Source organism: Lonchura striata, chromosome 14, assembly GCF_046129695.1.
Source record: "Lonchura striata isolate bLonStr1 chromosome 14, bLonStr1.mat, whole genome shotgun sequence".
Taxonomy (NCBI): domain Eukaryota; kingdom Metazoa; phylum Chordata; class Aves; order Passeriformes; family Estrildidae; genus Lonchura; species Lonchura striata.
Window position 1 is genome coordinate 13,639,721 of NC_134616.1, and position 26,547 is coordinate 13,666,267.

Below are 26,547 nucleotides of genomic sequence, written 5' to 3' on the forward strand. Positions count from 1 at the left end.
TGTTTATGAATCATGTTATGCAAAGGATTCCTGTACAGAATTTTACACAGCCTATATTTTAAACAGGTTCTGAAGCACAGAAACATGCCTAGTCTAAATATATTCTTTTTACAGGAAGATTCCTCATTTTTTCTTTTCTGATGTAACAGTTCAGCAGAGCAGAACATCATGTAATTAAAATACATTAAAATTTGCTCCCCGAGCACTTAGTTTTGCGGTGGTGAAGAGCAGAGGAAAAGTGGTATATGATTAAAAATAAGAATATGAAAAGTAATGTGAAGAAGAAGAAGAATAAAGTGAGGAAGGAATGGGAGACTTAGGGAGCTGTGAAAAAAGCTCATGTTGCACAACAATTTTTTCCTTGCCAACTGTTCTAAGCCCACAGTGTTAAAAGCCTTTAGCTGTACTGGGGGCCTGATAATTGTCTTTATTACAAAATGAAAAAGTAAATTGGATGGTATCGTGACTAGGCTGTACCACTTAAATTTGGATTCTTTTCTTTATGGGTAGCTAGAGAAACAAAAGGATCAGCCCCCTAACCAGTCTGGGTAAGGCACTAAAATTCAGAGTACAGAGACTCAGACCTGGCAATCCTTTGCTGCAGTGTGGGGGGCACAGCCACAGCTCCTGCTGGGATTCATGCTTTATTATGGACTTGAACTCTGGTCATGTCCACCAAATGGCTTGACCCTTCCAAGGCATTCAATTCACCAACTTTTGGAGGTGAAATCCAAAATTAAAAGCAAGCTTTAGAGTCTCAGCTTTACTCTGCAGGCTTAAGGGTTGTTTTTCACTCTGTGCTGCCAAACAATAGGGCTGACACAACAAATGTGTCAAATCCGCAATTTATCATCTGTATCAGTGCTGTGTAAAATTTATTAATCCCTTCAGGAAATAAAAATGCAGGTTTTTGGTTTCTATGCTTATTGTGTTTTGTAGCTGGAGTGAGCAGAGTTGGGGAGCTGAGTTGTAGATTTGCTCCCAGAGGCTTTCAGGCACAGCAGGTCAAAAGCCACTGTTTCACAGTCAGTGTTATAAATGCTTTCTGTAAATGCAAAAGATTAATTTTCATGGACATCCTAAGTCAATATAATGAAAATTAATTAATTAATTTTTTAATACAAAATGTTATAATTAAATGTCCCTTTGATACTTACAGCAAGATTGTGACAGGTGTTTAAAACAGTTGAGTAATTTCATACAAATATCTCTGACTATTGCCATTTAATTTCACTACAGAAATCTTGCAGATATGTCAAAAGTATAATCTTCAAAAGAAGCTTGTTGCAGTCACAAGAAAAGATAGTCTTGTAATTGAGGTGCCACCTGGGATCACAGAAGGTCTGCTTTGCCTTTTTTCCTCAGCTCTGTGTCTGTTTTGAGAGTGACCTTTTGGGAATGTTCTCCAGTCCTTGTACCACTGTTGTGCACTCAGGGCTGATGTAGTGAGTATCCTGTGAACAGCTGTGGAATTTATATGGCATCAAAAATGCAGCTCACACGGTCACAGGGTGCAGATCCAAGGCTTCACAATTGAAAATTAGGCTGGGAAGGCAGAGCAGCAGGATGGATCACAGGGAGCTGAGAGCAGCAATTCATTATTCCTGCCTCTTCTCCCTGCCCTCCCCTGCCCTGGCTCAGGTCATTTTGTTCTGTCAGGCCATGGATGTCACTGTTTTACCATGCTCCATTTTCAGGGGCATGTTGACATTCCATCTCCAATAGACTTGAACCTGTATGAAGAGTCAAAAAATTCTCCCTGGTGCTGTTTTTGTTTCTGCAAATCAGCCTGTGTGTAATAGAGTCATACAGCCAATGCTACTGCTGCTTCTGCTGCTTGCTTACAAACTGCTTTCCCAACCTTAGCTACTTTGCAATGTGCAATTGAGAAGTTATTTACTATTTTAAGACAGGGATAGTGGGATGTTAGGGCATTGCGAAAGTATATAAGAATTTGTATGTGAAGATTATCAGATTATTTAGTGATTTTTAAGTGTTAATACTGAAGGGCTGGTATAGAAAGAGTAAAACTGGTTGTATGCACAAGAATAATTTGTAATAGCCTTTTTATTTGGTGCCCTAACTTAGGGTGCATTGTCATACTTAGACAATATCTGGGATTCAGGATAGCACTGCTGGTTCAGTAAAGTCCCATAATGTCCTGCCCCATCTGAGTTCACCTGGACATCTTTTCAGACCTGAGGATTGGTGTGTTATTTCCCAATAGGATGTGAGACTATTCTGTCAAAGCCTGGTGTTTTTACAGCAATCCATGTAGTAAAAAGGGGAACTGGAAAGTTTTGTCATCCCCACAATATTGAAAATTCACAGGTCCCTGCCATTTCAAACAGAACGAGTGGGGTTGGGACACAGCTGCCCATGAATGGAGCTCTGTATGGAGGGGTGTATTCAGGTAAATCAAAATGTCACTTTGTCCCTGGGATGGGCTGAGCTGCTCCCTCCCTGTGCCCTGCCACAGCTTGGGGTGCAGCTCAGGGCAGCTCCTGTGTGCAGGACCCAGGCAGAGACACTATTTACAGATACATAGGCCAGATGTTATTCCTGGCAGAAATTATTGTCCTTTCTGTGCGGATCCTTTCTTGTAAACTTTGTTTTGTTATTTTTACCTGATATTTAAAATAGTAGGAAGGAAGAAAGGAAACACTTTCTTCTGAAAAAAAAGCCGAAAAAAAACCCCAAAAAACCCCTGTATTTTTCTTCCAGGGCTTTCTCAGCCAACTTTGAAAAAGGGTGATGGTGAAGGAAATAAGTTTGTTAAATATCCTGAAAACTGGCCCTTTAGTTAAAAGGTCCAAGTCAATGTTGTACTATTTTTTCTTTAAGAACAGTTAAGAAAATGGGAGGGATTTTGTTTACAGAAATCAAATCCTATTGTAACAAAAACTCCAAACCAAACGAAAAACAAAACAACCTTTTTTCTCCCTTCCGTAAAAAGCCTTGCTGCATTAAAAAAAAAAAAGAAGATTCAGTTTTCTGTTGTACTTTGCAGCACAGCTTTAACTCTGCTTTAGTACCAAAGGCCAGTGTAGTAGGCAGATTGCCATATTATCTGGCAGTGTCTCAATAATGAAATGTTCTGGTCTTCTAGTAGGAATCCTTAGGGTACAGAACTGAAAATGAGATTCATGCATACTATATTATTTAGACATTTTAAACACCTTTATACTGAGGCTAAAGGCTTTTAGTTCCTATTGAAAAATATACATCACAAAAAAAAAAACCAAAAAAAAAAAAACAACAACAACAACAAAAAAAAACCCAAACAAATATTTAAGGCCTATATATAGAGCCATTGGCTATAAAGATGGGGGGAAAAAAATCAATATTGTTTTCTCTTATTGATTTTTTTTTTTTGTTCAGAACATTAACAGAGGGATTTAAAACAAACTAAATATCTGCTGTTATTAAAGTAATTTAATGTCCTAAGATCTAAAAGGTCTTTCTCTGAGTGTGACTCTCTCACAACTTTGGTCATTGACAAAGCAAACTACCCAACCTTCCCCTAGTGTTGCTACAGTGAGTTATCTTGCTTTGCTTTGTTCTGTGCTTTGTTTCTGTTCATTTGTTTTTGTTTTGCTTTGTTGGTTTTTCCCCTCTCCTTTTCCCAGGTGAGGCTCCATGCTTAGCTGCATGTCTTAAGTTCCAGCTTCTGCTGTTTCTGCTGCTGTGCTGGGAAAGTCGCCAGTGCACACAAATCAAAGTTATGGCTTTGCTTCTTTCCTCATGTTGAACTTCAACAAAAGCCCTGCAATGCAAAAGCTATAAAATATTCTAATTTCATGCCTTATTTTCAATAAACCGAAAAACAGGGGCTTTAAGCTGTGACTTTTCAGTTCATCATTGAAAGTGAAATTGCTGGCATTGAAAAAATTGTGGAGAATCCAGTCAGTTTGTGAGGGAAGGAAGAGAGGGAGAGATCTCTGATGCTGCCCTTTTTTTCCTTCAGTTCATCTCTTTTGGAAAGGAATCCTTGCAGAATGGTATTGGCAGTTTCAGAGATTTCCATGTCTTCCCTCATTTGCCCTGCTCATAAAGAAAAGGGCTGGAGCAGCCACTGGAATAGAAATGGGTGATCTATTATTCTGCCCCTTGCTATCATGAGTCATTTACTCCAGCACACGTGTGATTCCTATTCGACCCTGAGGGGGGAAGATAAATGCTCTACTTGCCTGAGAAAACTAAAATTTAAAAAGTCACACTTCTATTTCCTCATTTGTTCTGTTTGTGGAAGAGGTGATGAGCAGAAACCTTTATTTTCCTCATCAATTTTAAGGAAAATTGCATTAAAAAGTCATTGAATAGTTATGCATGACCAAAAGCAAATTTAGTGACCTTGCTAGGTGAGGCTGAAAGAGCCTGAACTGGTACAAACACACTGCTTGTTGGATCTACCTCTTCCTGGAGCTTGCTTTACTATGGCATTTTGAAAGAATCTATAGCAATATTCTGTTTGTTTCTACCTTTAAATGTTTGTATTGCATACATTAAAAAAAAGCAAACAAAAAATCTGACTCACATATTATCCCTAGTTGTAAGAAGTTAATAATTACTGAAAGTGGTTCTATCTTATTGAAATGCTCTTTCATCTCAAGAATTAAGACATCCTATCAATTCAAAAGGACTTTTTCTTTAGAGAAAGAATTATCTAAGCAGCATTTGGCTGTTGGCAAAGATATTGCATTGTTATTACTACCTTTATCCACTGAGGTTTGCTGCATCTATTTTAACTAAAATCACATTTCTTTAAATGATCTTTCAGTTGTGCATCTTCCCTGCACTTGCAGAAATGGAAATATTATTTCAAATAATTTTGAAATAGTCTACATCAACTGCACCCATTTCATCTGATTGCATAAAAATCTAGGGATTGCCACACTTTTAGGATATACAGTAAATAATATAGGCCCAAAGATTTTCAGGTGTTTCAAGTTTGCAGTGAAAGAGCCAAGTGCTGGATTTTGAAATGCAGCAGAAGTGTTAAAAAGCTCAGTGTTGGAATTAGAGATGTTTTCAAATAACTTCAGTTATGTCCTTTAGAATGAGCTTTCATTTTCACTACAGCACATGAAAGTCTGAAGTAGAAACATTTTTTATAGTCACTTCCCTGAGCTGGTAAAGGAGGAGGGACAGGATTTTTTTGCCTCCTTGTCCTCAGAGATTCCCACCCTCATCCTAAACAGGAAAGTAGAAAATCATGGCCACTGTTGTGTGTTTGGAACTGGCAGGTTAGATATCACCAGGAATCCTGCAGGATGTGTGCACATCACATGCAGGGACTCACATTAAGGAATTTGGAGATGTTGGGAGAAGTTTGATGACCAGAAATTAACGGGCAGCCAGACTCTGCATGGAAGTTTCGTGACTGGAAAATAATTTGTATTCTGCCCTGTGGTTTGAATGTACTGAAATTTGTCACATGGTAGCTAAGAGAGGGAGATGCAGCCTTGCAAAGCCCATTGCTGGACAACTTGGCTGACCAGGCAAAAAAAGAAAAATGAAATAAGCCTTTCACATGCTTATCACATATGGGAAGAGAGCTGCAGTGGGAGCTGGGTCTGTGTGAGACAGTCAATGTGCAGTGCAATGAAGTGGTGGGTGGAAGTTTTGCCTTGCTCCTGAGGCAGCAACAAAGGAGAATTATTGTGGCTTGCCTAAACAGGAAGGTAAAAGGGCCTTACAATTTGAAGAACAGGAATTATTCCTCTTACAGAACAGCTCTGTCCAGGTGAAGTTTGTGTGTGTGAGACGAGACAAGCCCAGAACTGCCTGAAGTCTGTTCTGTAATGGAGAGCCTGCTCCCACACTCTGCAAGGGCTGCGCTCATGGCTCTCTGCACTTTCAGCCCTGGCTCTGGAGGAGAAAGATGGGAAGACCTGAAGGAAGGAAACTTCATTTTCATCTTTAGAAAAATATGGAATTCTAGAATATTCCTAGGACTAAAACCTTAGGGGTACTGTCACTAAAGACAAAGTTCAGTGACAACTTGCAAAGGTGCTGCATTGGAAGGGACTGGTGGATTTTGATAGGGATATTGAAGTAGATAAGAACTCAGGTTTTTTTACTTTTTAGGTGTGTGTCTGCTGCACTTGGAACCCAGAGAATACAAATAGGCTTGTAACCTCTTGGTGTTTATATCTTTGCAGGGGTAAGAGAGAAAAATAATGGCTTGTCTTCAGTAAAGCAGGAGTCAATATTGTTTGTGTCTGAATTATGCATGAGAGCCTCTATTTTATGAAAGCTGCTGATGTTATAAGCAGTTTGTAATCCATATTTTTGTTTCAGATATTTACATCCTGCTAATAATGTGATAATTTCATGTGTTGTGTACAGTGTAACTCATGCCCATTTACCAATGCTTCATCTACTTTATGAATGTAATTAAACAGCCTGATCTGGAGTGGTGAGCACAGAGCTGGATTTGAAATGCTCATGGATACTTCATTGTAGCTAATCTTTAGGCATGGAAAGCTATTAGCACTGCTGAATAATAGCTCAGAAGTGTCTTTCATTATATCTATATCCCTAATAGACTTTGCTGCCATGGAAAAAAAAATAATTCTAATTTTACTAGGAGAGTCTCCTGCAAGTTAATTTTATGAAAATGCTAATAACTGTGGGAGTGCTTGAAAGAATTTAGAGAAATTCCCATTTTTTCCCAATATATCTCTTTAGTGCTGTTTTAAAGAAATTTATGCTAGTTGCTGTCTGTGGTTTGGTCTATTTTTGTATAACTTTCATGGCCATACACATTTTCAGCATTTAAAGTTGTTTCAAAGCTCCTAATGAAGAGAATTTTAGTACATCTAGGTATTAATAATGCTGCAGATGTAAGCTAAGCAAAAATTAAACAGTTTACATTACAAAATGAACCCCAAAGGATAAAAAAAAAAAATATCCTTTTGTGTAAATTATAAATTTTCAAAGGTGAAATGAGAAGTCCAAAATTGTCATAATTGTGGTAAATATTCTCTGAAACAACCCTTGCAGTGGCATGTGCTAACTTCTTTGTGTCAAATATTGTTAAATATCAGATATACCCTTTTGTCAACTAACTACAGTATTTCAAACAATTTATCCTGCAGGCTTCCTCACCAGGGAAAAGGAAAGAAATAATCAGAAATAAAGCTGCACACTATACTTTTATCAGGTTTAGAAAGTCTAAATTGGTAGAAAGGAAATATTATTCTTGCAGAACCCCTTATTGATTCTTAGTAACTCGAACATAATAAATTTTATATGTTTCTATTTTATACGAAAAATCCAGATTATATTCTTAATATTTTCACTTCATTTTACCTCCCAACAAGGTTGATTATTTGTACGTCTGTGAGCGATCTTCTGCTGCTCTCTTGGAACAGTAAATCCAATACAGCTGTACAAAAAGGGAAATTTTAATGAGAAGCATAGTGCAAAATATTTTGATTAATACTTCAGTTCTTTGCCAGAGTGCCACAGTACTTTAAGATCTGAGAAAGCACTAGCAGAGAAATCCATTGTAAACCATTGACTTGAAATATTCAGATTTAACCCTAAATGTTTGTGAGGATTCACTTTCCCAAGTGCTGGCTTCCAGTGCTGGGTGTAACATAAATACTCAGCTTTGACTTGAAAACAAATAATCTATTTCCTGCTAATATCTTTCCTCTTCTTTCTCTTCCCCAGGCATGACAAATGGTCTGAGATCTGGATTAGTATTTTTGTCGCAGAAGAAATGGTTATGCTGGAGGGAGCTGCAGGGACATGACAAATCTGAGCTCTTACAGCTGAGGGTTCTTGCTCTCACCTCAATTAAAAGTTTCAGTGTGACACTGCTGGAGGTTCCCTTGGCTTGGCCACCAAAAGTTTTGGTAAACATTAAAAAAAATAACTTTTTTTTTTCATTAATAAGGATTTGTAACATTATATTCCATGCTTGCTAAGGAAGGACTAAAGGGATGACTAAATATGAGATTCTCTACAAAAGTGGAATAAATAGAAAATAGAAAGCATTATCTTTTAATTTTTAATTTCTAGAAGAATAAGGGATTTTCACCTTGATTTTATATGCTTTTTACAATTAAGATAAGAAGCTCACTGTTAAAATCATAAGAGAACCTGTTGTCATGGGATTTTTGTAAGGCAGTTCTTATTTAAGCAGTGAGTGGCCTCACTGAGCCCCACGATAGCCAGGGATATCTGAAACTGAATCATGTCAAAGGACATTTCTTCCAAGTCCTTATCTGATTGACAGCTGCCGGGTTATATTTCAGTGTTAGTTTTATAGATCACTGCTTAGAACAATTGCTATGTCAGGGTAATCTATTTCCAGTTCTATAAATCAATTTTTTGTCAAATACTGAGGGTAAATCTTGAGGCCACAGTGGATATCTTCTTGTCAGTGACAATTGTTGAGGTCTTTGTCTAAGAGTTGTCTTTAATACAACAGGAGCTACACGGAGAAATTGTTTGTTGGCAGGCAGTAACACAAGTTGGGCTTTTTAGAAGAGAGGCTTCTGTGTTCTTTAGAAGAGGTATTTCAAATTTACATTGATATTCCAGTGAATATCTGTTCTGGAAGGAGTCTTTCTGTTGACTTCACTAGGGTTTGAACTGAGTTTTAGAACTCTTTCTGTTGACTAATTAATATTATATTATAGAATATATAAATATAAAATAAAACCTGTTTTTTATACACGATATATATGCCAATTACTTAACCTGTTAAATATCATAAAAAAAGTATGCCACTGTGACTATTGGGTATGAGGGGAACACCCTTCAGTTAAAGTATGAAGATGATGATTAATTATTTGACCAGAAAAATGGAGTCCTAAGCTGCTCTGGCACACACTAACTCTGCCAGTGGGCACTCTGTAGCGGAGCCATTTTTCTTAACTAGTCAAATTTCTGACACTCTTAAAGCAGGTACTGACTGGATACAATTTTGGGATGTTAGATTTATTGTTTGGAATCATTCAGCTGAAATAAAAACAATGAAGTGTACCAAAGTAAATGAGGAGCAACAAAGATTATAATTGATAGGTTTGTTTTTGTTGTTGGTTTTTTTTTTTTTGTTTGTTTGTTTTTCCTGTGCCGCTTACTATATTCTTTAATGCTTATTTTTGGATTATTGTGATCTATTCAAGGCTTAGAGAATCAATATATGTTCAAAGAAATCCTGTTACTTTTAGCAGTAGATGGAATTGAATGGAGGAAACTATAAATAGTTTACTTTATTTTTAATTAAGCTTATGGTTGTAGGGCTGATGTTTGAAGCAGTGACAATATGGAATTTGGGCTTAAAATACTATCAGAAAAGAATTGTAACAATAGTTCTTAGTATCTCTTAGAGATCTTTGTGGTTTTGCTGATATGCATCCCTCCTGCCCCGGCTTCAAAGTGCTGCAGGGTGGGGAAGGAGCCCTTGGTCAGGCAGTGCTGCTGCTGCAGTCCATGGTAAATCCCAGCTGCCTCTGTCCTGGGTGGGATTTTAGCAGCAGGGCCTGACAATGGAATAGCTGAAAGCTGCCTCAGCCCAGTGTTCATCATCAGCCCAGCTGCTCAGCAAGCACAGATCTTCCTGATCCGAGCCCTCCGCGCCCTCCCCACTGTGGCTTTTGGTTGAAGACAGATTCAATTTAAGATCTCTGGCCATATGCTCACAGCTTCCCATGGGACTGGCATTGGCAAGCAGATTAAATTGTTCTGTGCAGACGTGCCCAGAGACAGCAGATTGTGACTTGGACTTTTCAGAAGTATGGGATGCAAAGCTTTAATGGGAATTTGGTTTAGTTGGTAAGTAATATCTTGCAAGACAAGTATCCATGGGGCTCTCTGTAGTTACTCCTGTTTGAAATCCCTGAAAAATAAACCTTAATTTAGCATTTTCCCAAATATTTTTTTAATCTTTTGGTGGAAGTACATACAGTCTTGAAATTTCATCCTCTTTCATTTCCTTGAGGTGCCAAAATAGATTTTTAAAACTGCTTTTCAAACATTTCCATTTTATTATTCTAAGAAACAAACCCCAAAAACCTGAAACCAAAAAGAGAAAAGAAAGTTATTCCATAAAGATTTTAAAATACTAAGGAGACATTTTCTGGGGAAGATATATGAACCCACCTACATTTAGAATAAAATGTTCAGGGTTTTTTTTAGATTGTCTTTGCCTCAAACCATATAAAGGATATAATAAGTGAAGCTTTCCTTTGAACCTGAATTAGGTAGTATATGTAATAAACCATGGATCAGGAAAGTGCTGCCAATAAGGAGAACCTTTATTTTTCTTTCTTATCAAAAGTTTGGGCTCGATTGCCCTTAATATAGGCAAAGAAGTGGCAAAATTTAACAGGAAAGGAAGAGAAAATGGGAAAGGGGGAGTGTCCACAGCCAGCTTCATGTGTAGGTAGCATTTGATTGACAGGGTCACAGTCCTGCTGCAGCTATTTCTTGGTGAAACACGACTGGTACCACTGAAAAATCACCTCAAATAGCAAAAATAACAGGGCTAAATATTTGCCAGACTAGCAGAACTTTACACATGTGTTGTGAGCTCAGTAATCAATACAGTTGATCAAGAGATTTCTTCTCCTTGTAGATCTGTAGCAAACATGGAACTGGACTGGTTTGGGCACCTAAGGTGAGTTTGCACTTAAGAAACAATAGTTCCTGCAAATTTGCTAGGGAAGCTTCTAATGCATGGCCAGCTTCTTCTCCCTTCCTTGCAAAGAAAGCACTGAAAATACTAAAATTGCAAAGATAATTTTTTAAATATGAAGTCATGTCAATAAATGAAGTATCCAGGTTTATTTTCATGCAGAATCCTGTTCAGATTCCTATTCCTCCCCCGAGTGTGTTTTTTTTGTGCAGGGATGATTAATTTTTGCAAAGGAATGTATATCTGTGGATTGTTGCATCGTTTTGGTCATGAAAATCAGCTTGAAGCACCAAGGAACAGCTATGAAATAATTTCTCTGATTTTGCAAATGTGACATTGTTTTGGCTGAAGAGTAGCAAGATTAAGAATAGTTGATGAAAGTTCATTGTTTGCCTTTATTTAATTTAATGGTAAATGAGGTTGTGAGGAGGTGACTGACACTTCTTATCTGTTGTACAGGAAAATGCAAGACTGCAATCTTGACAGAGTTAAATGAAAAAGGCTTTTTTTAACAGCATGCAAAAATGACTACATGTAAACAAAATAGGCCTCTATAAGGTGTTTAATCTGAGCAAGTCTTTAGGTTAAAAAGGAAAAGGACAAGAAACACTTCTTTGTTGAAATATTTATAGAATCTACAGCAAACTTCCAGGGGTTTTTGAAGTTCAAGAATATGTCTTATCTGCCTCCTGAGACCAAAGAATCAAAACTTAACTTTTATATAAGTCTCTAAGAAAAGAAAGCTTTTCAGTGTGGGTCTGAAGAAGAAATCATTTCATCTGTATCATCTCCCTGACACACATCCACATCTGAAAATCACCTGTCTAAAGCCCATGGAACTGAACTTCCTGCGGCTCAAGGGAGGGGAAATCCTGCTTCAACAGGAGGCCAGATCTTGTAGCACTGGTGCAGCTGATGCAGTGGCTGAGGTCTCACTGCCACTGAATTGGTGCAAAATGCTCTGGAGTGCTGAAGTGATTGCTTCACTGCTGGAATAATTACAGAATCACAGAATCACAGAATAATGAGGTTGGAAGAGACCTCTAAGATCATCAAGTCCAACCTGTGCCCTGACACCACAACTAGACTATAGCACCAAGTGCCAAGTCCAGTCTTTTTTTAAACATATCCAGAGATGGTGATTCCACCACCTCCCTAGAAAGACAATTCCAGTATTTTATTATTATTTCAGTGAAACATTTTTTCCTAATATCCAACCTAAACCTTCCCTGACGTAGCTGAGGCTGTGTCCTCTTGTTCTGTCAGTGCTGCCCGGTGGAAGAGATCAACCCGACCTGTCTGCAACCTCCCTTCAGGAGCTGTAGAGAGCAAGAAGGTCACCTCTGAGCCTCCTCTTCTCCAGGCTAAACAACCCAAACTCCCTCAAACGTTCCTCACAGGGTTTGTGTTCCCAGCCTCTCACCAGCCTCGTTGCCTCCTCTGGATGCACTCAAGCATCTCAATGTCCTTCCTGAACTGAGGGCCCAGAACTGGACACAGCACTCAAGGTGTGGTCTCACCAGTGCCAAGTACAGGGGAAGAATGACCTCCCTGCTCCTGCTGGTCACACAATTCCTAATGCAGGCCAGGAGCCACTGGCCTTCTTGGCCACCGAGGCACATTGCTGGCTCAAATCCAGATGGCTGTCGCCCAGCACCCCCAGGTCCCTTCCTGCCTGGACACTGTCCAGCCACACTGTCCCCAGCCTGTAACACTGTAGGGGATTTTTGTGTCCAAAATGTAGAACTCGGCACTTAGACTTACTAAGCTTCATGCTGTTGGCCTCTGCCCATCCGTCCAATTGATCCAAATCTCTCTGCAGAGCCCTCCTTCCTTCCAACAGATCAACACAAGCTCCCAGCTTAGTGTCATCTGCAAATTGCCTGTCCCTTCGTGTACCTGACACCATTGCACAGACTGACCTGTGATGTGGGGTGGCCTGGCAACCAGGGATCTGGATTGCCACAGAACAGCTGGATTCCCTGCAGAACCTGGGCTCAAATGACTGATTTCACACAAACTCCATCAGGAAGCAGGAAGTCTTGTTGGTGCTTTCCTGCTGCTACCTCAACTTTACCTTTTTATACCCATCAAAAAATTTTCAGCGAAACTTGGCAAGAGTTTCAAATCTCCTACAAAAATGAGGTGGGTCTAAGTGGCCTGGTAGAGTAGAAGAATTTTTGATGCATGGGTTCGGGTTATATTCTAGAATATCACAAGAAAGAACAACCAATTCAAGAAAACATCGGTTCAGTCTTGGTCTGTATTAGACCCAGAAGAATCTGTGAAATAGGAGCCCATGGAAATTAGCTCCCTCCAATTCCACTGCTTGTGAAACTGCTTTATTTATGCCTCTGTAAGTACACACTGAAGTAATTTCCTGGCTGTGCTGGTTATAGTTAATATCAAATTATATATTTCAAAATAAATTAGCAGTTTAACAGTGTGTTTAGTGCTAGCTAGGTCATAGTAAAATCTTCTGAAGAGTTCAGGGATTTTTTTTCCCCTCACATTAGCACTGTCACATTACACTTCTATATAATGTTTGTACACTCTATCACAAATTGCCATGTGCTACTGGATAAATAAATTATTTAAGGAGCTGTTAAATTATCTAGATGGGAAAAAAGTCCTATTTATTTACAGAAGATAAAAGTGCTGCTAGTTAAACTCCAATAGCTTTAATAAACTAGAGGAATTAAGTATTGACAATTGTACTGACAATTAACTAATTATATATTACCTTGTGGAGCATAAATATGCTTTCTTATTGTGAAAGCTGAATTTCTTTTACTGTAAATGCCCAGTTTGTTATATTTGTTATGAATTTGTTTTGTTATAAATGGTTAGGTCTTTCAATGACAGGGAGCAAGCATATTCTCTAATTTGCTCTGCCTAGAGGGTAATCTACTGATGAGTTTAAGTCACAATGCATTAAAAGCCTCAGGATGGACAGCCCATAAATAAATAACCTTGCTAGACTGGTCTGTTGAGTTGGATGGGTGACATTATTTATTGCTGCTCCTGTGGTGACATGACTGTACAGGAATGTTAAGTAGCTGTGTACTTGCAAACATCCCAGCTTTGTGCAAAGTGAATTAACCATATGACAGCATTTGTTAAAATAAGACAAGACAAACTTTTGTCACTCACTTTTGGAGAAAATACCCAAGTTTGTGCTGCAGCCAGCTATATGATGCAGTTTCATAATGCTGGCTGCAAGAGGCTTAATGCCTTCTGATCTTAAAATAAAGAAATAAATAAAGATAGAAAGAGGTAAATGTTGTCTATTTAGGCATTAGTGGAAAATTTACTTGAGGAACTCAAACATTCCCCTTAAGCAATCTACCTTGTGAGGTAAATTTCCTTTAAATACAATACGTTAATGTTAAAATCAAGTTAAAGTTGCATTCTTTTGCATAAGTAACGTGGCAGAGATAGGAAGTTGTATTGGTTTAGAAAACTACACAGTCATTTCTTTTGACATCCTGCTTTTTTTTCCCTTTCTGTAGAATCTGTAGGGACTACTCTTAAGTAAAATCCCTCAGAATAATTTTATGATTTTAAGGCACAATTTGCTGGTGTCTTCTTTATCTATTTTGTAAGCTTGTAACATTGTCACTGAGTTTATTTATATCTTTGGGCTAATATAGAGCTGTTAATTCTGGTAGTCATTACTTTTTCAAAGACATTTGACTTGGGGGAGAGAAAAGAGATGACAACTCACATTTGTCCTCCAGGGTTTCAAGACCAGACAATAGATATGAATATATATAAGACAGCTATTTTTATTCTCGTGTGTCTATTACAGTCATGCATGTAGAAGAGACATCCACCAACTTCATAGCTGAATACATGTAGCCCAAAGCTGATCTGTCACCTTGCTTAATCAGACCTGTGTGAAATGGCAGGGCTTTATTCTGCAATAAACCAATGAAGCACACAGTTCTCTTGGTGGTGGCTATTGTCAAAACAACTGATGTGTCTCAGGGTGCTTTCTGTTCATTTATGTTATCAGCAAGGATTACATTCTGTCCTTGTCTTGTGATGTTTTCTTCTCTCCACTCACTGGTAAATGTATACATACCTGGATCTGAGCCTATGACTCATTTGATTTGCCTTCAAAAATACTTAGAAGGGAGGCAAAAATAGGAACATATTATTGAGAAAAACCAACTTTCATATAGTAAACTTATCACCTGGCTCAAACTGCAAACTGTGACTAAATAAGAATGGAGCTAGATGAAATTTGTTCTTCCTTTCACATACACCTGAAATTCATTATTCTTACTGCCCCGTTGAAGGATCATGACCTCCAGTTTTCTAAAGAGCAAAAGAATTGTTGTATAGGTTCTGGTAGGGCAAGGAAAAGGGCTCCCACCTCCACTCCTTACTATACACATCTTCCATAAATCCTGAGTGGTGGGTAAATGTCAGCAAACCCTGTGGGAACAGAAGCTGGCATTACATGGTGACTTTTAATAGCACAGTCTTGGCATTTTTCCACAACTGAGTGTCCTGGTTCATTTTAGCTGACAAAACCAAATGCCTCCTTTTATATAAATGAAGAAAAAAATTCTGCCTTGAAATTCAGAAATTCCTGAAGGTTCATAGTGAAGAGGTTTAGCTGAAGGAGTTTAACATCAGCACATTAATCTACAGCAAAGGAGTCCAACAGCAGCACTAGGTATCACTTTCCAATATACCTACAGAGAAACTTTGTCCATTTTGTCTCTGCCCATGGCAGGGGGGCTGGAATCGTGATCTGCAAGGTCACTCCCAAGCCAAGCCATTCTATGGAAATGCTTTTGATCCCAAAATAGACCATAGGACTTTGTCCTGTTAGTTGTAATTTTCTTTTTGCAAAATGTTCTCCAGTGTAATACAAATCAGCAAATAAAACTGAGAAATTTAAATGATTATTTTTAGAGGGGGAAAAAACCATGTACTCATGCAAATTGTCTACCTTTCCTCCTAGATACCATGTGGCAACAATAATAATGTTTTTCAAGTTGAGTTACTGAGCAGCAAAACTTGAGGGGAAATGTATGTAATTTACTTGTAAAAATAGGAACTGTTCTCTGGGAAGCCTGAAGTTTCAGTTTCAGTCTGTTGTAAGCTCTGCATTTTGATATCTTGAAATGTCTTTGGAAGGGGTGAAGTCATGCTTGTGGGTGGGTGACTTGGAGCTCATCTTTCCCAGTCTGTGGACTGACAGACCTGATCATATTTTTCATAACCATTATTTGCTGGATCCTGCCCCTACAGTGCTTCTGTGACTGATGAAAAGATTATGATTTCTCTGTAAATGTTGCCTTGCTACCAAAGGGTAAGAATCCAGCAATATGAAACATTGAAAATGACATCTGCTAGAAGGTATCCTCTAGTCAACCAGCAAATCTATCAATATTAAACACTAGAACCCATAAGACATAAGTTTTTTTAACTGTAAACCAAATTTCTGTGGTTGAAGGAACTGACAAATGCAAGAGAAGTTTCTGACCATCTTTTTTGCCCTTATTTTAGGATTTGTGGGAAGCATTTTTCATAGTAAAATGCCAATTTGTACACACCCCCTAGCCTCCCCCCAAAAAAAATCTATAAAACTTTTGGCATGCAAAACTAAGTGAAAAATATGGCCCAAATTTCTCTCAAATTCATCAGCAAAACAACTGTGTGGATTATTAAGAAGCATTCAACTCATATATGACAGGACTAGGAAGAACCATGCAGTCTTCAAATCAATCTGGGTTTCTTAGTCAGTGGTCCATAATACAACAGAAGTCCTACAAAACTAGTGGGAAAACAAAGGAGAGGGAGAGAAAATATTATATTCCTATAAAACAAAGCAGAGGGAGAGAAAATATTATATACCCATAAAATCACAGAAAATTAAACAAAAATATTACACTTTAAGGAATTTGTACAAAGATATTTGTGGATACAGGGTATCTGTGGATGACTTCTTACTCTCCCACAAATTTTTTGTTAACACCTAATTGTTACTATACTTTGGCCAAGGGCCACCCTTGTGGGTGACTTCTTTCCATTTCCACCGTGGATCTCAGGCTCACTGACACTCTAGAAGAGTTGATAGGAGCTGACCAGCTCCCCAAAATAAACCTGTGCTCCTAATGCTGCTCACAATTTCATTTGTGTCACCACCGTTGCTCTCCGCAGCAAGGACCACGCTGTGACTGATGGTTTGTTGGCCCGGGCTCTGGTGCCACACTGTTTGAAAATTAGAAAACAGAATTTATTACTGGAAGTTCTTTAGTGGTGAGAGAGAGCTGGTGATTCATGTGCTCAGCTGTGGTGGCCAGGCAGGCCAGTGGAACCCACAGCCTGCACAGATGCTGCTGCCAGCAACAGATCGTGCTTCCACCATCCCACTGGATTCCTCTGCTTGGAAGTGAAAAAAACTTCACTGGGGCTTGGGGCCAATTTCTGCTCTTTCAATTCCTCATACATTTGCCTCTTTTTTTCCTTTTGCAAGTGTTTTTGATTTTGATCTGTAATTTTTCAAAAGCACAGCTCTCCCCACGCTATTTGTTTGATGTGATGCTGCCAGACTCAGATATAGAGCTGTAAGGATTTGTCTCAGTGCTTGACCTGTTGTAATAACAATGGGATCTCAAGGCACAAGATGTAGCTCCTTTAATTTTCCTCATAGTTTCTTGTGCATCCCTATGTTTTAGAGATTATTCCTGCGGATCTGGCTCATCACACCTCCCATACATGTCCCATTTTGGTTGATGGGTCAGTTCTTTAACAATTTAGTAAGACTTTTCTCATCCTTTTTCAAAAAGTAAGAAAGATCCCGTGAGCTCTAGGCTCTGTGTCTCTGTTCTGCTCAGCACCAGTCACATGTGTCCATCTGGTCCAGAGAATCAGCAGCTTCACTGAGGATTTGGGACAGTCTGTCTCATTTGGCATAGACCTGGCTGATCTTGTGAAGCTGGGAAAAAAAAGCTCTTAATGTATTATCCAGTCCGTATTACTGATAAAGTTTACATATACTGAAGGTAGGGTATAAAAGGTCATAGATGGGAAGTCCCCAAAATTAAAAAATATAATTTGGTTTTCATCTGTATACATCCAGAAGAGGTCACACTCCATCCTTTCATATTGTAAATAATAAGAACCTATGCTAATGCATGTTGTGGGTTTTTTAGGCTTGAAAACATTTATTTAAGAATGTGAAGTTTTAAGTAAATTGTAGCTTCTCTTTTATACAGGGTCTCTGAGGGATTATCTTGGCTTTTGTTCATACTCAGTCTTTGTATGAGAGACTAACATCAGAAACTGATGAGCAAATTTGCAGTGAAACTTTTCAAATTGTTTTGAAGAGTTTGTCTGAGCCTGTTGTAGGTGAGTATGCCCATGTAATTTTCCACATCCATTGCTACCCATATTTGTTTTCTGTGCTTTAGCAAAATTAGCAGGCAGTGATATGTTTGTGTTCTTATTTTTGTCTACAAGAGAAGTTTAGTGTGAATGTCTGAAAAGGAGCAGATCCTCACATCTTTCAGTGGTACACTGTCCTACCTACCTACTTAAGAGAGACACTTCTTAAGATCTGATTCTTTTCTGGGTAAGAACATTGTAGGCTTAATGCAGCTCTCCCACGTACATCAACCAAATGGAGGTGGCATGTGAATTAATTAAAAATAAATCTCGTTCTATATTTTATTTTTAATCCTGTATTTTATCTTCAGTTCATATCCATTGTAAAGTTCTCATCTTTTTGTCAGTCCCAGTGAGAAAATTATTAGAGATGTTATCTTGTTAAGCAGCATATGTTTTTTTTTTTTTAATTTTATGGGGCTATAAAACAATGCAAATATCATTCTTTTATGGTTAATTTAACAAAGTAAAATGCTTGATTCAGAATAAAACAGTCTGGTAATGAAAAAAAAATAGTCCACAGCTCTCAGCATTTTGAATACTAGTTCCATGGTATTAATTTGAAAATTTTAGTTTAATTAAAACATTCACTCTGTGTTGATCTATGCTCTGCACCCTTCCCCTCCCTCCCATCCCTGCACTCCAGCCTGTCAAAACAAAGCAGCTGGAGTTTAATCTAGGTATTATTCCTACTGTGTTCCTCTTGAGGTATAAGGGATGTCCTTCGTAGCCTTTCTTTGACACTCTTCTGTAATCCTCTCTTTATTGCTGTTGCCAAGGCATTACAAGTTCTGTATTTTGCATTACTCTCCATTTCAAGATTGATGAATTGTATCGACATGTCATAACTCATGAATGTGTTATTTCAGTTATTCTGTTATTTCAGTTTTTCTGTCTCTCTCTGTTTCCCTGAGGTAAAACGTTTCCCTGAAGAAGCCTTAATCTACTTTCTAATGGAAGGTGTTTGGGGTATAATTTCAAGCCTCTCTTCCTTATTCTGCTCAATATTTTGGACATGTAAAAGGGGAAAAAACAAACCCAAAACTGTGTTGCTAGTGTTCCTTTCTCTGCAGTGTTGTCCCTGTTATTTTTGCACTGAACTTTATATCTATTTGTGATAACTGGGTTTATATTTGGTAAGGCCTCAGCTGAGTTGTGTTGTTGTGACTGTGGATTTTGCTGTGATGAAGTGAAGCTCCCACAATGAAATCTGCACTATTTGGCTTGTAGTGATTTTATTACCAAGTTTCTCCAGAAAGGAAAATATTGCCTCTTTATACCTAGAATAACTATTTTTAGATTCAGTTGCTTGCAGTGGAATTTTAGAGGATGTTCTTGAGCTCTTGGGAGAAAAATGGGTATAAATCACCTCAGAGAGGAAAGTTGAGGTCCAGATGCTCCCCCACCGGACCTGGTCAGAAAAGCAAATACTTTCTGCATCTGTTCACTTCTCCAGGTGGGAAGATTTGCAATAAAAAATACCTCTCAATTTTACTTCAAAGCTAGTTACCTATCAGAGACATATAACTGTGTCAAAATTTACTAAATTACGTACTTTAAGTCTATCTTATCAATCTGGTTTTGAGTCATGAGGCTTATATTAAACAGGAATTGATGCTCAGATGATTCCTTTTACAGAAGTTACACTTAAAATAGATTTGAGTGGGTTTCCATTTTTTTTTTTACTGAGTATGATTTCTTCCTCTCTCCCTCCTCCTTTCCATCCTGTTCCACAAAAGTAAGCCCATGGGACAACCTACATTCAAGTTTCTTCTTTTTGCTTTATTATATAAAAAGTTAAAACTGATAAAATACTTATGGGAATGCCAAATAACTGTGCTATGACATTATATTACAAGACAACTTGTCAAACTTAAACTCAGGTAAGCTGCCATAGGTAAACTTTCATGTCTTCAACCAAGGAATGGTGTTCCCTGTCACCTCCACTGGGTGAGGACTCTACACCTCAGTGGTGTCATGAGGCAGAGTTCTCTTCAGCAAAGAATGATTTTTAGCTTCCATATATAATTCCTTTTTTTGTGTGTTTGCCTTGATCTCTTTACAAGAATAAAGGGAGTAATAAGGTAGCATCTCAGTCCTTCATTGCCTCCATCCATGTTTTGAAAATTTCTTCAGAAGATTATTTCAAAAGGGCTCATTCCATTGCAAAGCTTTAATTTTTTGGGGGCTTTTACCTTTTGATCTTGGCATAAATGTTTGATTCCTTTCCTCTGCTTTCTATACTACAGTTTTTTGCAACTGTTCAGTTGAATTTCTGAAAGTTAAGCTTTCATTGCCTTAAACTGAGAGTCCTATACACCTGGGCACTCCTGAATATGTTTGTACCTTCCTGTCATTCCTAATCTAAGTAACAAGGAAGAACAGTCATTATTTTCTTACTAGGGTGCTCCAAGGGTGATCATTTACTGCTTATAAATTTCTTGGAGGGTAAAAATCCTCCACCTTCTATTGATCCTTCTATTTTAAAGGCCTAAGATATAAAAGAATAGTGTGCCATGAATGAATATATAGTGTTATCTCTAGGATTTTTTCAGAAAGAAGTAAATATCCCCTTAAGGAAAATGACTCCTTTGAGTGCTCGTGCACTGCTGAGTGGTACTAAAACAGCTTTTTGGGTTTAGATAAGTGTCACAAGTGTTGCCATTTATGAGGGGGAACAAATAGGGAAGTGTGTTGGGAGTAAACACTGGCAGATGCCTTTTCCACCAGGTCTGGTATGGTGAGAAGATGTGCAAAAAGAACAGAAGATGTGCAAAAAGATCCTCACTGTGTTCACCGTGTGCTCAGTGCTGCACCCACATAAATCATTTTGGCATTGCCTCCCCTTGAGCTGGAAAAGCACACAGGTCTAGGAACCCAGTGCTGCTCCTAAAACTCCTGGAGTTTTTTATTGTTTTAAGATACATCAGAACAGTAAAGATTTAGATTGTTGCCAGTGAATGAGTAAAATGCCCTCCAAATGGTAAATGATTGCCACAGGCTGGCTGGGGCACAAGCATCTCGACTTTTTAATTTTTCCCTTTTTGTAAAGCAAGCATTTTTTTTTTTTTTTCACTGTTGAAAACCTGCTTGTCCAAACATGAAAGTATTTTACCATTTTTGTGCTATGACTGCACTTACACTGACTTCTGGGGAGTCTGCCCTCCTGCTGCTAATCCTTCAAGGCCAGGTAAAAGCAATATTCAGTACAGCTTTTGTTGACTCATGGTTTCGTTCAAACTAAATAATGACTTTCACTGTATATATCTGAAAATAAAATAAGTGTTGTAAATGAAGTTTTGGTATTTTTAATATTAGCAGTTTGGCTAAATCATTGCAGCTAACCCTTTCAAGGCTTTAGTAATTATTAGATACATGCCACAAATCATCCAGTTTTTCACCAGAATTTAAAATTTTCTCAAGGCCCACAAGGCAGCACTTTAGCAGCCCATTTTCCTCTTCCTCATTCTTCCTGCCTGATCACAGAAACACCACCCAAGTCCCAGGACTGTGTTTGCAGCAATTTTCTCTGGTGTCTCCATTGCTGCAAAAGAAGAGTGAAAATTTTCCAGCCCTTTGATAGCACAGGACTCTAAACAGCAGCAGAAATTGGGAAATGACTCCTTGGAAGCTGCTTCAGCCTTGGAAATTTAATCTATTTCATTGGTGCTTTTGTCTTTCATGTGGAGTCTAAATAAGAACCTGTCTGTCTGTCTGAATGTAACTACAACCTACCTGAAATGCTGGGGTTTCCTGCAACTCCACGGTCACTGTGGCTAAAGCATTTAAGGACCAAACATCTGAACTATTCAAAAGTTGCCATGTACCAAGTACTTTCTGTAGGATATCCTATTAAATCCTATTAGTCCTACCAAGCCCTTAGAAGCCATCTCTTAATGATACTGTTTTTCTCTCTCTAAATAGCTTTTAAAGACTGTCAGCTCTATCACAAGCTGTTGACTTCACTGCATTACAGGGCTGGTTTTTTTCTACATTAACCACATGACTTTTGAATGCCTAAAAATTGAATGACAGAAAAAAGCTAGAAATGATCAGTCTTCATTTTATTCAGTGTACAAACATTGTAACATTTTAACTTTCTAAGTTTAACTTGATTTATTATACAAAATTATGAAACAAATTTAAGAGAAAACTAAGGGCTTGGGGTAACCTAATCCCAGGTCAATATTTCTTCTTTGGTGTTAAATTGGATAAAAGTACATGGTTTTGTTCTCAATTAGAAAATAAATAGCAGAGCTTTAACTTCCCTTTGTCAAGAAGATAAAAAGGCATGGCAATAACTGTTGTTTGCAATGTCTGACAATAGGAAAACTATTGGTAGAAGTGGGTTGGTTTTAACTAGGTCAAGCTAGTTGGTGATAGCTAGAACAATCTAAAAAATCCCTGAAAGTTATTTCAGCATTACAACAAACAAACAAACAAACAAACCCCACCCCTTTTTAAAAATCCTGGGATAATTAAAATTTTGTATGCATCCCAATTTCAGTTTTAGGTCCCAACTTTCTTGGGTCTTATGTTTTGCTGTCTCTATGAATAAGGGGTCTGCTCTCCTAGACCAACCTCTCATTAGTACTTTAGACTATGATTAATTTCCCCTACTGACTTAATCAATTAACTAAATGTCATGGTTTGGCAAAAACATGACACTAAATCTCTTTCCCATGTAATATTTCCATATTTTTGAACATACTCTTTGCTGTTCCAGAGCCTTCCAGTCACATCATGATTTTCTGTTTCAGGCATTGATATAAAAAAAAAAATATATATTTGCAAAGACTCACTTAAAAAGTATAGCAAAAAAAGATATTTTAAGGAAAAATGTTGATCCACTAGAATATCAGTGATTTGGAATTACTCAGGACTGCTCTCCTACTACCAAGATTATCAAGTTTGCCTTACTAGCTTCTCTGTACTGGTTTCACTTTCTGCCTTTTTTTTTTTTTTTATTTTTTTTTTTGTAACAGTGGTACTTCTCTGTGCTTCACTGAATTGTTACAGGAGTTATTTTGTTAACATTTACATGATGCTGCAAGTATGAGACATTCTATTAATCTTAGGAATTATGACTTTTATGATGACTTTCCTACTCTTAATTAGGGAATTTGGTGCATGGGCAAATAATTCCAACATCAACAGTGGTTTCTGTGGTGGCAAGAGATTCAGCACCTTGCATTTAGCATGCAAACAGGCTTTCAGAGGAATGTTTCCAGTGCTGACATTGGAGCTAACTAAATTACTGTTACTGCTCCATAGCACAGAGAGAAAACCTAATTTAGAAACTGAGTTCCTGTGACTCCAGGTGAGACCGTTTGTAATTCACTGGTCCTTGAACAAGGAAAATGATCCCACTGTGGTAAAGAATTTAGCTGGTTATATGTAGCTGAACGTTTGTAATTGTTTGTCTTACAGCCCTTGAGGCTGGAATAGGGCTGAGTTGGTGTTGCTGCTGTATTTAGTGATTTTGTTCAGCATTTGGGACAGCAGGACAATGTGCAGTGCACAGAGCAGCTCAGGTAACAGCAGTGCAGTTCCCTGCCAACAAGCTCTGGGGCTGTGGCAGGGCAGGCATTGTGATACAGCAAGGAGTTTTAAAGCCATAATTTCAGGGCAGTTAGCAGATGAATGAGGTTATATTATCTATTTACTTATATGTACTAGTAAATAAGGATCTATGCACCCTTCATGGCACTTAAACTGAAATTATGAATTAGCTCACCTAACACCCACTTGAAAATAGTGGCTGGGCAAGGAGGAAATAAACATTAACTTATTGCAACTTTCTTATTATTACCTTAATTATGATTCTGCACCTTAAAATGCAGGAGGTTTATGTGAGGCTTCTACTGGAACAAAGGAAATGCCTCAGGAAAATTACAGACCAGTTGAGATGTGTGCTTGTGCCTAAATATGCCTCTGGAGACATGGAGCAGCTGATGTTGCTTCAGTTTCCAGATAAGTTGGATTTAGTTTAATCCTTGTATGAAGTTATGTATTGGCTTTTTCTCAAGACCACAATTACAGTGATGCTTACAGAAGGTACAGCAGCTAATCTCCTGGTCTCCTGCAGACAAAAAGCAATCTGCTTTCTATCCTGCTCCTTGATCATTCAGCAGCTGCTGGGAATCTGGTGCTCAGAGCCAAGGGCCACTGCCCAAGGGAAAGTGCATCATCCCCTCTCTGTTTCCTGTGTTGCTGCATTTGCCTTTTTGTGAAGCCTTCTAATGCCTCCTTCTACAGACCCCAAACAAAGAGATGTCATAAGCTGGAATCCTGCAGAATATTAAAGAGATTCCCATCATCTCCCTTGAGGGTGCTAGTGTTAAAAGTTGAACCATCAGATCCAAGGAAGTGAGAGGAAATGTGCCAGCCATCGAGCTGTTCTCACTTTTCTCAAGAAAAGTGTTCTCACTGTTCTCGAGCCTTCTCTTTAAATTTGGAAAAGAAGGGGCTGGTCTCTGTCACACACAAGTGAATATAAACCATCAGCTGCTAGGTCTGACTCTCTGGATAAGGAAGAGAAATACATATTGCCACTCAAGTGGCTCTAATAATCAGCTCCATGGTACCCCTTGGATCTGGCTGCCATAGGCTAGATGAGATTCTCTCTTCCAATCTGCAGGGTGTTGACATTTCCATTCTAAAGTGAGAAGGAACCAAGACCTACATTTTTCATGACAGTGAGTGGAAAAGCTGTGCTTTAGGAGCTGTGTAGGGAATTTACAATCTTTAAACAAGCAGAGATTTGAATCTGGTTTCCTTTCCCCCCTATTAATTATTTTAATTGTGGAGTTTTATTTTTGTATGTTTGCTTTGGTTTAGGTTTTTTTCCCCTTTTTATCCATTGATCTGTCTGCTTCCAGGGATGTCCTTACCCCAGCTTCATTAGAACTAGCATATGTTTGTGAAATGCATATTTCTTATAAATTTGTTGTCAAGGTTCCTCTTTATTAAGTACCCAAACCGTTCCATTCCTTTTTGCTTTACAAATACAAGCATAACAAAAGTAGCTCCTGGCCAATTTCTGACAAGATAAATATTGTTGTCTTTTACTTAAAAAACTTAGTCATGAAATTTCTTCCTTCTTTTGTCAAGATGATGGTCTTCATTTAAGGGTGTTGCTGCATGTCATGCTTTTATCAGTTAATTTTGAATGAGAGAGAGGGGGTTAGAGAGGGAATGAGCTAAAAGTAGAACTGCAGTGCCAAAAAGTGCCTGTTTTTCTCTCTTCTTTCTCCTGTTCCTCCATAAACACACCTCATTTAGGACAGGAGAATGTCTGGTCCAGCTGTCATGGAAGTGTTATTTATAAGTACAATTTTGAAAATAAATATATTATGCTTTTTATAGCTACTGTCAACATCTATCAGGACAGAACAACTTGTGCAGCTGGTGTGGGAAACCAGTGTAAAAGTTAAATTTAAGAAAAGATTTTGCTTTCTTTGCCTGCTGTCAGAGGTAACGACTGAATTTGGCCTTGATTTTATCTTCCTTTCCACATTCACGGAGAACCAACTGTCTGGTTGGAACACAGGTGGAGAAAATAGATGGGGAAAAGTAAAGAAAAGAGCAGCAGCGCTGCAAGTTCTGTTCATGATATCGTCACTGGGAAGCACCATGCTCTGCTGTGGGGTTTTCAGCTGACATTTCATTTCAAGACAGTTGAGAGAGAATGTTTGGTAAAAAATGGTTTTCTTGACGCTTGAGATTCTTGCGACTTCAAACACTTTTATTTGCTTTGAAAGGGAAGTATGAGACCTTTCACCTTAAAAGAGCAAAACCAACAAAATACACCTGAGTGACTGGGGCACTCAGATGTAGAAATGCATTTTGCCATCTCCAACCACCTCTCAATCTTTTAGCCAAATGTGTTAGAGGTTCTCTGGGGAGACAATAAAGTTAGTGTAGTGAATTTTTAAGCTGAGGTAACTCTTTAATTAGTACAAATGTATTGTCTAAACCTACAAAGTTTTTGGTTAATCTGGCAGAACATATGCCAACCTGTACATGATGTTAATGGAGATATATACTTTTCTGGAGTAAATATGAATGGGATGGAATATGTGATCTTATTTTCAAAGAGGATTTTCCAACTGAGAAAAGTGAGGATTGCTGGCCTTTGGGGTGGGTTGACCCCCTGAGGCTGGGAGCTGTGACATGGATCCTTTCCTTGGTGTACCTCTGCTTGTGTATTGTCAGCACAGCTTTCAAGTGAGTGTGGGTGTGACAATAGCCCTCAGCTTGAGGCACTACCTTTTTTACCATAATAAATGTATTTCAATTGCTAATAATGGGCCCAAGAGGGAGAGATAGACAATTTTATTAAATATATCTATAACAGAAAGCTTTTCATCTGTTAGCAGGCGAGCAAATTACTGTCATCAACAATGTGTGAGGAGATTGACAATGCACCACTTTGGAGAGGGAAAGGCAGGAACACAGCCAAAATTAACATTACAGAGCAA

General features: G+C 38.3%; 2 long non-coding RNA genes across 2 annotated transcripts in view; both read left to right on the forward strand.

Moving 5' to 3' along the window:
- Window positions 1-26,547, forward strand: part of LOC116183650 (uncharacterized) — a 134,824-nt gene that overhangs the window by 49,194 nt on the left and 59,083 nt on the right. The gene's annotated exons all lie outside the window — the stretch shown is intronic.
- LOC110480125 (uncharacterized) lies at window positions 1,289-7,758 on the forward strand. The gene is made up of 3 exons (XR_002467052.1): window positions 1,289-1,341; window positions 6,091-6,166; window positions 7,684-7,758. It is a non-coding gene; the product is annotated as an uncharacterized LOC110480125 (long non-coding RNA).